Genomic DNA, 12,737 nt, shown 5'->3' on the forward strand with positions numbered 1-12,737 from the left:
TGTATTAAGTGCTTTGGACACAGGTCTGAGAGGCCCAGTCTTTGCCACAAGGGGCTCAGCAATGACAGTATTGTGGAACCATGAAAATACCAAGGGACATCAAATGTCACCTCTGGGGAGGATAGAAGGAGTCAGGGAGGGAATCCTGGAAAAGCTTAGGAGGAGTTTAAAGGGTGAGAGACTTACTCAGAAAAAAGGAGCAGGGAAAAGGTGATTAAGGTAGCAAATGCAAATATGCAGCAATGTTAGAAGGCTTGGTCCAAGGAATTAAGAATGCTTAGGGAGGGGCTTCCCTGGTGGCGCAGTGGTTGAGAGTCCACCTGCCGATGCAGGGGACACGGGTTCGTGCCCCGGTCCGGGAAGATCCCACATGCCGCGGAGTGGCTGGGCTCGTGAGTCATGGCCGCTGAGCCTGCGCGTCTGGAGCCTGTGCTCCGCAACGGGAGAGGCCACAACAGTGAGAGGCCAGCGTACCGCAAAAAAAAAAAAAAAAGAATGCTTAGGGAGAAGGTAAAGGAAGGGAAAGAATGAAAGAAAAATTTCAGAAGCAGAGAGGCCAGCCAAGTGAAGGGCTTTGTAGGAATGCTGCCATGTTTGCCCTTTAGCATAACAGCTAAGGGGAGCCACTGAAGGGATTCCCCAAACCATACAAATATTTGACTATTTTGTGCTTTTGTACATGGGGTTCCCTCAGCCTGGAACATTCTCCCCCGTCCCCAACTCCTGACAAAGTCCTACTCATCTTTTAAGGTCTTAGTCTTTGGCTATCCTCTCTCTGTTGGATCCCTCTTGAAACCGAGCAGGACCCTGTGGGGTTCCTGGGCATGGGAGCCTTTCTGTTCAGCCTCCATGACCTTCCCTGAGTTCCAAAGGGCATGTTCAAACAGCCACTAATTAGGGAAGGGAGGGGATGCAGAGACAAGGGAGGAGCAGTCAAGAAACAATAGCACAGCCTTGAGGCAGGGTCCTGGTTCGGCCTCAAGGGATACACAACACAATATCTTTGAGCTTTTCTGCAGAACTAAAACCTCCAACAAATGGAAGATGTTAACTACTTGATGAAGCATTCTCCGTTCCAGAGAGAACATCAGGAGACCAACTGAGGCCAGATTAAAGGAATGCAGGCCCTGCACACACCCTGATCCTTATCAGCAACCCCACCCTTGAACCGCGGCTGTAAAACTCCTTACCAAACCCCACCCCCCACCCCCGGGTAGGGACACACAGTTTTGGAGAAAGCCTCATGGAGAAGGCTTCCTTTTTTTTTTTTTAATTTGGCCGCACCCTGTGGCTCGTGGGGATCTTAGTTCCCTGACCAGGGATTGAACCTGGGCCCCTTGCAGCGGAAGCGCAGAGTCCTAACCACTGGACCACCAGGGAATTCCCAGGGTCACACAGTTTTGAAGGGCACAAGCCCACTGTGTCCCCCTTTGCCTGGCAAAGCAATAAAGCTATTCTATTCTACTTCACCCAAAACTCCGACTCTGAGATTCAGTTTGGCACCAGTGCACAAAGGCCAAGTTTTGGTATCATTCTCTGCCCCCCAAGCCATAGTTGACTGCAACTCATTGCCGCTCAGCTCCAGGATGCCATGAGCTGGCTATGGCCTTGGCTTCCCCCTTTCCTGCCAGGCTATGAGCTCCTTAAGGCTTGGACTCTCTCTTTCAGGTTAGAGTCCAACCCAGGTTCCAGAGAATGTAGAATGTGCTCAGTAATTGGCTGAATTGAATGCCTTTAAAATGTGAGAGAAGCTTGAAGCCATAGAGAAGAGACACCACCCACACCCTTGGGAAGAAGAGCTGTCTATACAGTCAGATGAGAGGAGGCACTGAAAAGCCATCAAAGACTGTCTAAGAATGTCTCACATCAGCCTCAACCCAGAGACATGGGAGACGCTTTCCATTGCGTCCAACCACTCTTCAGCTTCTGTGCCCTGGAGTCAGATCTGTTGGGCTCAGGCCAGTGATGTAGGCAGTTACCCGCATAGACCCACCAGACCAAGACCACCAACCTTTTTTTACACAGCACAAGACACGGCATGCATTGAAAGGCTGATATGTTCTGCCAGTGCAGACCCGGGTCGGCCCTGAACCAATGGCTGGAGGGAGAAGGTGAAAATTTCCATGTCTCCTTTTCTGCTGTTATTCCCACTTGCACATATGGGAATTATTCTTTACAGGTTTAAATGTTACATTGAAAATAAACTCAAATGACCAAAATGTTTCACTGAACAATCCATAATAAAGATAAAGCCACCTGCATTGGGGGAAGCACCGACAGCCAACTCTAAATTGCTCTAGTGTTTGGAACTTCCTGAATGGAATTCTCAAGCGCTTTCCAAGCAATTTAAAGAACTCATCTGTTCAGGGTTGATTAGAACCGTCCCAAACTGGGCTCATCATACCTCAATCAAACAAAAAATGGAGGAAAACAAAACTTCCTGGGAAGACAGAAACAAAATAAAATAAAATAAAAAAGTCACAACTGCCCCCAGTGGATTTGAATAGCATGGAGTCTCCTTATTCTTTTACAGAATCCAGTATACATATGTATATATGTGCATGTGTGTATATATGTATGTGTTTATTTATACACACACACACACACACACACACATATATATACGTATATACACATATACACAGACACACATATAATTTTCCTTTTATCCCGCTATGGAATCTCAGTCTAACATGGTAATGTAATGAAGAGACTTTTATGGTCATCTCTACTTTTATGGTCATCTTTATGATTGACCTCACGAAATAATGTGAGTTATATACATGCATGTACACATAGGCCAGATTCTCAACTGATGTAATTCTATGGGAATTCACAGAGTTATATTGGTTGAGAATTTGGCTTCAGCTTCACTTATTGTAGAAATTCCCATCAACTAGCCTGAGATGAGGCTCCACACACATTGCCACAAAGCTTCATAGGCTGAGAATCTGGCTGACGGAGCACAGAATAATGTCCATCCAAACATCGGCTTGGATTTTATCTGGCCTTGCTTTCCAGAGCAGCTCGCATGATGGAATGAGCAAATGCCTTTGGCCTCTGGAGCTTTATGAATCAGTGTGACCCACTATGGGAAGCCCCAGGCTGTCCATCCATCCTGGAGGGGCAGAGTCCCTTCCCACCTCAGTCTCCCTACCTGGGAATTGGGTGGGACGATCACTTGCCTCTCCCTTCTCCCTCTGAACATTCTCTGCTATTTATGAAAGTACAGTTTGTAAATAGAACTCCCAGAAAATAAGCATTAAGAGCTGGAAACCAGCGTTGGGTGCCAGGGAAAATGCATTTATGTGCTAAGTTAGCAAGTGCCAATACCATTAACTGAATTTGTGCCAAAACATGCATTTTTGCAAATGTTGTTCTGTTCCATTCATTATTTATAGAACATCACCTAAGGGCAGTGCATACTACGAGCCAAAAATCTCATCCTGCATTTTATCAGAAACCCATTGCAGGGAAGGGGAGAAGGGAGATGGAGGGAAACTATAAAATGAGATTTCTGGAAAAAGCGAAAAGAACTTGTCTGGCATGTTTTGTCTGGACAAGTAATGCCCACAGGGCGACTTAATAATAATCTCCAAACGCAAGGGGACTGGAAAGAGCAGCTGCTCTCTCTTGCCACTCAGGACAGAAGAAGAAATGAACCTCCACTGTCACATGAAAGAGTTAGGCTAGTTAGAAGGGAAAACTTCTTTAACAGGGAATGTTATCGAGAGAAACTGAGAGCAGAAAAGACCTTTAGATGTGGGAAGTACTTCATGTGTTCCAGATAGTCTAAGGGTAAGAAGTCAATTCAGTATTTCCTCAACCCTGAGACAATAGATGTCCCTGGAGGTCACTGCCACAGTAGGAAATTGTCCTGGTCTTGATGGTTTGTCATCACATTAGAGGCATGGGTTTTGGTGTGAGAAACCTGCTTTGACATGCCACATTTGGACAAATTACTTGGTCTCTCTATGCCTGCTTAAGCATTTGTAAAATAGGGATAATTACTCATTCAACACTACTACTGCAGCAGGCACTGTTCTAGGGGATGGGGGTACAGCAGTGAATACAATAGATTTAAGAACCCTTGCTGATTCTAATGGAGAGGAAGGCTTAATATAATAATAAAGAATAAAGAAGTAAAATATACAACATATCAGATGGTGATAAGTGCTATGGAGATAAATTAAGGAGGGAAGGGGATGGCAGTAGGGAAGTTTCCACTTTAAGTAGGGTTGGGGGTGGGGAGGTCGTACACTGAGGAAAGATTTGAAGGAAGTGAAGGAGTGAGCTAACAGGGTGGAGTGGGTTGAATGGTGTCCCCCAAAATGTTATGTCCATGTTCTAATCCAGGAACTTATGAATGTGACTTTATTTGGAAAAATGGTCTTTGCAGATGTGATTAAGTTAAAGTTCTTGAGATGAGATCATCCTGGATTATCCGGGTGGGCCCTAAATCTAATGGCATGTGTCCTTGTAAGAGAAAAGGGGAGAAGACAGACACAGAGGAGCCACGAGAAGATGGAGGCAAAGATTGGAGTGATACAGCCACAAGCTAAGAAACACCTGGACCAAAGAAGCTGGAAGAGGCAAGGAAGGATTCTCTCTTAGAGCCTTCAGAGGGACCATGGCCTTGTGGCACCTGGATTTCAGACTTCTGGCTCCAGAACTATGAGAGAATCAATTTCTTTTGTTTTAAGCCACCAAGCTCGTGGTGTTTTTCATGGCAGCCCTAGGAGATTAATACAGAGGGTATCGAAGAAGTGGTTAAGCAAGAGAACAGCAGGTGCAAAGGCTCTGAGGCAGGTCTTTTGCCTGTCTGCTTGGAAAAGAGCCAGGAAGCTTGTGTCTTTGGAGTGGCAGGAGTGATGGGAGTCTGCAGCTGAAGCGGACTCTGAACAAGTTAACAGCTGAAGGCTCTCTGCTGATGGCGCTTCCCACAGAGGAACAGCAAGTCTTTCCTGGAAGAGGCAACTGGGTGGTACATCTCTGTGCCCAACACAAGCAGTGAGTCTCGGGGTAATGTCATTGTAAAACAATGATGGCTTGGACCAGGCTGATAGGAGTGGAAGAAATGAGATTCTGAATATGTTTTTGAGGCATGGAAACAAGTGGATTTATGGTAGATTGGATATGGGATATAAGATAAAGAGGGAGGTCAAGAATGGCTCCGAGCATTTTGGCCTGAGCAACTAGAAGAATGGAACTGCCATCAACTGAGTTGGGGAAGGCTGTAGATGGAACCGGTTTGGGGGAAAAGATCAAGAGTTTGCTTTAGGACACGTTAGATTTAAGATGCTTGTTAAACATCCAAGTGCAGATATCAGATAGATATATGACTGAAGGGGACATTTCTGATCTGGAGATATACATATGGAAAAATTTTTTACTCTATTTCTTAACTTACAGAAAAATTTTTGCTTTCTGTTGTACAGTTTTATGAGCTTCGAAAAATACATAGTCATATAACCACCACCACAGTTAAGATACAGAACTGTTCCATTATCCTAATAAAATCCCTTATGTCACCCTTTTGTACTCAGACTCACCCCTCATCTCCAGCCCTTGGCAACCACTGATCTATTCTCCAAACCTAGAGTTTTGCCTCTTCCATAATTCATATAAATAAAATCATACGGTATGTAGCATTTTGAATCTGGTTTCTTTTTTCAGCACGATGTATTTGAGATTCATCCATGTCGTGTTTATCAATTCCACTGTATGGATGTACCATAGTTTGTTCATCCATTGACCCACTGAAGGACATCTGGGTTGTCTCCCCTTATTAGCATTTATGATAAAGCTAGTATAAACATTCATGGTCTTTTGTGTAAACAACAGTTTTCAAATTTCTTGAATATATAAGGAGGAGTAGGATTGCTGGGTCATCCAGTAAGTATATGTTTTCAAAACTGCCTACTGTTTTCCAAAGTGGTTGTACCATTTTGTGTTTCCCGCAGCAATATCAGATTTCAAATTATTTTTTAAATTTATTTTTAACCACTCTAACAGGTGTGTAATAGTATCTCATTGTGGTTTTCATTTGCCTTTCCCTAATGAATAATGATGTTGAGTGTCTTTTCATGTGCTTATTTTCCATACAAATTTCTTCTTTGGTGAGGTATCCATTAAAATCTGTGCCCATTTTTAATTGGGTTATTTGTTTTCATACTGTTGAGTATGGAAAATTCTTTATATAATTTGCTTACAAGTCCTTTGTCAGATATGTGATTTGTAAATATATTTTCCAAGTCTGTAGCTTGTTTTTTTATTCTCTTAAAAGTGTTTTTGGCAGAGCAAAATTTTAAATAGTTTTTAAGATTTTTTTTTAATGTGGACCATTTTTAAAGTCTTTATTGAATTTGTTACAATATTGCTTCTGTTTTATGTTTTGGTTTTTTGGCCACGAGCCATGTGGGATCTTAGGTCCCCGACCAGGGATCGAACCTGCACCCCCTGAGTTTGAAGGTGAAGTCTTAACCACTGGACCACCAGGGAAGTCCCAAAAGTTTTAAATGTTGGTGAATCCCAGTTTATCATTTTTTTTCTTTTACAGATCATGATTTTGGTTTCATATCCAAGAACTCATTGCCTAAATCAAGGTCACAAAGATATTCTCCTTTATCTCCTTTTAAAAGTCTGATGGATTTATGTTTTATATTTAGGTCTCTGAAGCATTTTTAGTTAATTTTTTACAAGCCTTGAGGTACAGTCAAGGTACATTCTCTTTTGCATATTGGGTGTCCAATTTTTCCAGCAGCATTTGTTGAATCTCTACTTTCTTTTTAAATTTTAATCCTCTTTTAGTTCTCCAGATTGGATAATTTCTAATTACCTATATTTAAGTTCACTTACTTTTTCCTCTATGAAGTTATCCAGTGATTTTCTTTTAAATTTTAAGGTATAATATTTCTCAGTCCTAAATTTCAATTTGGTTCCTTCCTTAATAGTTTCTATTTCCTTCTTGAGAGTTTTTATCTTTCCATTCATTTCAAGAATGTTCACCCTTACTTCATGGAACATGGTTATGATAGCTGCTTGAAAGTCTTTGCTAATTCAAACATCTGGATCATCACGGTGTTGGCATCTGTTTATTGTTCTTTCTCTTGAGAATTGGTCAGATTTTTCTGGCTCTTTGTATGTTAAATAATTTTAGATTTCTTTCTGGACATATTGACTATTATATTCTGAGACTGGATCCTGCTAAAATCCTCTTGAGAATGGAATGTCAATAGATTTGTTGTTGTTTTAGCAGGAAGTAAACACCTTAGGTTAAGACCATAAGTTTTGTCCTGCTTTCTGTGGGCAGTGGTTCAAATATCATTTCAGGATTCAATGCCATTGTTTCTACTGCCCAGTATATGTGACTCAGGAGTGTGTTTGGGACTTGGGAGTGGTTTGTATCACAGCTCAGTTCTCAGAGATTTTACTCTGCTCCTTTTGGGTCTGTGCTACTCATGCACAGCTTGGTGGTGAGCCCAGGATTTGTGTTAGTTCATACACAGAATTAGAGGGATTCCTTTTTCCAATTCTTTTCTCTCTGGGATTTTCTCCACATTCTCTGGCTCCCAAGATCCCCCTTTTCCAATTCCTTTGGCCAGAAAAATGGATTTTTCTCAGACTTTTAGCCCTCCCTCCCCCACCACACTGTCTTACAATTCTATGTCACTGGAGCCACCCTCAGGGTGAAGCAGCAAGAAAAAAAATAATGGGGTTTCCTCCTACACTCTTCACACACAGGGATTCCTTTTTCTGGTTCCGCTAGTCAGACAGACAAAGTTCAGGTATCTGCACCACCTGTTGGTGCACCACCACAATGTGGTGACCAACATTGTCACCACAGCAGTACAGATCCACAACTGGGGTTGGCCTCCAAGACAAAGCCAGGAGAGACAAAAGCAAAAAATGAGGCTTCCCGCCACCCCCCCCCCCCCAACTTACTGTTGGCTCTCAGGGATCTCTTTCTCCAATCCTCTGGCCAGAAAGAGTGGGATTTCTATTGGAGTTTTGGGTGCCCACCCGCATTTCAAAATTCTGTGACTCAGATCTCCAGGCCACCCTCATATCAAGTCCAGAGACATAAGAAGAAAAAAAGAAAAGGAATATCACTGGTACTGGTCGTTCTTCCAGTTTTGATTGCTATTGTTTACTTACCAGAGTCATCAGGTAGTTGCTTTGTATATTCTGCCCAGAGTTTTCAGTTGTCATCAGTGGAAGCGATAGACTAAGTAAGCTTACTCTATCTTGGTCGGCCCTGGAAGTTCTGGGAAATTTATGTGTGTGTGCATGCATAATATTTATGATATTTCAACCATTTAGATTGGATAGTTATGATATTGAAACAATTATTCAGATTAAATGAGATCACCAAAGGAGTGGGTTTAGATCGAAAAGAGAAGGGGTCCAAGAACTGAGGCCTGGGGCACTCCAACAATTAGAAGTCAGGTAAATGAGGAAGAATGAGAAGACCAGAGATAAGATGAAAACTCAGAGAACCGAGTGTCCTGGATGCTAATAACGGTGTTTCAAGTAGGAGGAAGTGATCCATTGGGTCAATTACTGGCAATAAGTAATATGAAGACTGAGAATTTGCCTTTGGATAATTCCTATGGTTGTGGGGGGAATTAAGCGAGATGCTAAGTAGAACAAATTCAATGCAATCCCTTTCAAAATACCAAGGCCATTTTTCAGAGAACTAGAACAAATAATTTTAAAATTTATATGGAAACACAAAAGACACCAAACAACCAAAACAATCTTGAGAAAGAATGGAGCTGGAGGACTCATGCTCCTTGACTTCAGACTATACTACAAAGCTATAGTAATCAAAATAGTATGGTACTGGCATAAAAACAGACACATAGGTCATCGAACAAGACAGAAAGCCCAGAAATAAAACCACGCTTACATGGTTAATTAATTGATGGCAAAGGAGGCAAGAATATACACTGGGGAAAAGACAGCCTCTTCAATAAATGGTGTTGGGAAAACTGGACAGCCAAATGCAAAAGAATCATACTGGACTACTTTCTCAAACCATATACAAAAATAAACTCAAATTGAGCTGGTTATTTTTTAAAAACCAGCAGACATGGGAGAAGCTTTGAAAACCAATAAAAGTTACCATTTTGTAAGAGATATTTATATTTATAAGGCAAATCTCCATTTGTAGGGGTGTCTCCCTCTATGTACCAGGAAGAGAAGGATGACTAAATCTCTAGAAACTCTTATCAATGAAGATGGCAACTGACTTGAATGTGTATAACAACCTTACCCTCGTTTACTATGCTTTTCCTGATAACCACCCATACCTGGCCCCTGCACCCCCCCTCCCCCCACACCCCCAAACACACAACATCTTCTTTTGCTTTAGCTGGAGATGGTATTTAAGGTGGTGGCTTGGGCCATTTTGGAGAGTTACGCAGTTCTCCTGGATATCTTCCATTTATATAAGAGGTATACATGTTATTAAACTTCTGTTTGTTTTTCTCCTGTTAATCTGTCTTTTAATAAAAGGATGGTCTTATCCAAGAACTAAAAGGGTAGAGGGAAAATTACTTTTCCTCCCTTACAATTCCATATATGATATCCTCTCAATTAAGATAAGGAAATCAATGATCAGTCAAGATTGTTTCCTATTTCAACCATTGATCCTACAGTGGCCAACTTCCTGCATGACCAATACAAAATTGCAATGAATTTGAAGGAACAGACTCCTTCTTACCTATTCTTCCTCTCACTTGGAGAAAACCACCCTCTATGTTGAATTACCTGTGAAAGACACGACACCATCCTGTATTTCTTGGGGTCACAAATGGTGGCTTACTAGCTTATTTATGGTCCTGATCCCATTTTCTGAAAACTGTGTCACGGTTGCTCTAATAAAAGGGAGATGCCTTCGGAGAGACGTTGACGATTTCTAGGAAGAAATTAATTTATAGTAAACAAGTTGTATGCTTTGTTTTTATCCTACATCAGCCTCACCTCTGGACTGGACCAAGCTTCGGTGCATTGGCCATTACTGTGATTTACCATTAGCTGATGACCTAGTCAATTGTTCTCTTATTGAAATGAAGTGAGAAAAATCAAACTAACTTTCCATTCAATGGAAGGTATTACAAATGGCAGTTCCTTTTACACTCAAGAGACTCCAGGCAGCCCAGATGATCACCTGGTATGATGTGATACACACAGCTGCCTAGCAGGTACAATGTGGCTCTCCAAGGGCACATCCACCTCCAATCATTCAGTGCTTGTCTTTGGCCATGAGTGTGTGTGTGTGTGTGTGTGTGTGTGTGTGTGTGTGTGTGTGTGTGTGTAAGCAGGCAACGAGAGTTATTTGGGAGGTCAGGACTGATGCAATAAGTCAAAATTCTTAACACCAGATGCATGTTCATCCTTCTGTGTTAAATTATTGTGGGATACTATTATTATTATTATTCACACAAAGGGAGGCTACATTTACTTTCCTGGGTGTGGAAAGGCAGGACTGGACATTTAAATCTAAAAAGTACTAAAGAAGAGTGAAGCCACGCTAGGGTTGGGGATGGCGGTGGGGGATGGAGGCTTTGAAGTCAGCAGCTCACCCAGGTATGGCTTGCCCAGAGATTGATTCAGTCTGCAGGAAAACGGCACGCATATTCAGTCCTCAGACATGCGGTGGCCTTGCTTTTCTGAGTCCATAAAGCCGTTGTAAGTCTAAGACTTGGTCTTGGTTTTTCAGTGTCAATGTGATTACATTTCTAACGAGAAATCTGTAGGGTCATGAGGTTTGTCTTTTATCTCAAGCCTCTCCCAGTAAATTGCTAAACTCCTTCAATCCTCTCTCAGCAAACTTGTATGCCTGTACAAGGGAGAAAAACAAAACTGATATATTGTTTCAACTAATGCTATTACCCCCAAAACTCCCCAGATTTTACTTTGTTGCACCGGGAGTTAGAAAGTTTCTGAGGCTCTCTTATATTTCTGAAAGGGAAACTTTGGGGGTATGCTCATAATGGGTAGCCAGCCTGCAAATACATTAGCTTTTCTTCTCATTAGTACATAGTCTCAGCTGGGAATTTAGACTTTCCAAGAGGGAAGAGCCAAGTGTCAGCACAGAGCATTCACCCAGATTGGCTTAAGATGGGCCTATACAGCTCCTTGATACCTATACCAAAACTCCTCTGGATAAAGCGACATGGGAACATGCTTATAGAGGAAAGCAAAATTTTCTTTTAAGTGGCTGGGTTTATTTATTAGAAATTAATATGCCTCTGTGGGGACTAGTTTTGTGACACGTTGTGTCATTTGCAGAACTGGTTGGGGGTCCGTACACCACAGCTGTTCATTTTCTCAGGTGCTGCATATTCCCCATGAGATAGTCTTCATCCACCATTAGCCTCATCCCTAATGGCCTATATTAATTTATAACTGAGGGGAATTGCAAAAACGCACTATGTTTCACAGAAGCAAGGCGAGCTCTTGCAACCCTTTTAAAGTCACAATAAATTAAGCTGCAAAGTATGCCCATATTTATCTTGCATCATTTTTAGAGTTATTGTTGCTATTTTTCTTATGCTACCTTAATTAAGATATGTCTTTGGAGGATTAACTTCTGTTGGAAAAAAAAGCGCAGAATTTTAAAAAATAGCTTTGTTTTGTTTCTGTGAATAAAGAGTAGGTGCTTTGGGTTGACCAGATGGTAGAAAGAGGTGGGGAGCTCTGGCCTGGGAGTCTCATTCTGTTTCTACCTTATACTAGCCAGGTGACCTGGGTGTTACTTGACCCCCTCTGGGCCTCAGTTCTGGAAAAAGAAGAAGTTGGACTAGCCAATCTCTGGGGCCCTTTCCTTGGTTCTTTGACCGGCCCCTCCCGTTGATAACCAAGCAATCAAGCCAATGGCTGTCAGATTTGTTCATGTCCGTCATGAAACTCACTGAAATAGTTAAAATCTGAGTTAGTTTTTAATGACTGAACTGAGTAGGCTACTCAGTATCCAGATAGATCATTCCACAGCTGGTTGTTATGACAACCAGAAACAATGCTGCAAAAGCCAAGGACTCAGTGGAGAGAAATGGTCACAACCAGTGGCCCCTCTGCTATGGGAGCTTTCAAAGGGCCAAGTTGGCCCTGTGGATTTGTTCTCTCCAGCCCAGGGCCAACACTGGCCCCATTAGTCTTTCTACCTGATATGAGGTTTTGCACTTAGTCATTTTACAACAGCTTTGTATTTAATCTACAAAGCAACCCTGAAAAATCCCTTGGTGTAGCCAACCGTAGCCTGCTCTTTAAGGTAATTATTTTTCTCTGTTAATGAAAAAGTATCCATATGCCTAGTAAATTCTTGTCCGTATACATCTTTATTTTCATTAATTTTATGAAACATAGCTCAAGCAATAAGTCAATCTGTCTGGTTAAGAAGGGCATACAATGCCCTTTTAAGGTTTTACAATCACAAAAGATTTCCCCTCTATAGTTCCTCTTGAAGAGGCATACTTTTTTTCCAGGTCAAAGAGAAATAACACAGCAATCCTTCCAGCCAGGCTCTCCTTCAACAGGCCACACTCCACCAAGCAGGAGGTTGGCCGTTACCACTTACGGTAAATCACTAGACAGTGGAACCATCTTTGCCAGTCAGAAATATTTCCTCACCACACTGGTTCTGTTTGATTGGTCTTGGGTTCATGCAGTTCCTGGCACAGGGAGGGCCTTTTCCTCCTCTGCCAGGTTTCTTTCAGCCTTGCTACAGCCTA

The sequence above is a fragment of the Leucopleurus acutus genome (assembly GCF_964270905.1).
Source record: "Leucopleurus acutus genome assembly, chromosome: X".
Lineage (NCBI taxonomy): Eukaryota > Metazoa > Chordata > Mammalia > Artiodactyla > Delphinidae > Leucopleurus > Leucopleurus acutus.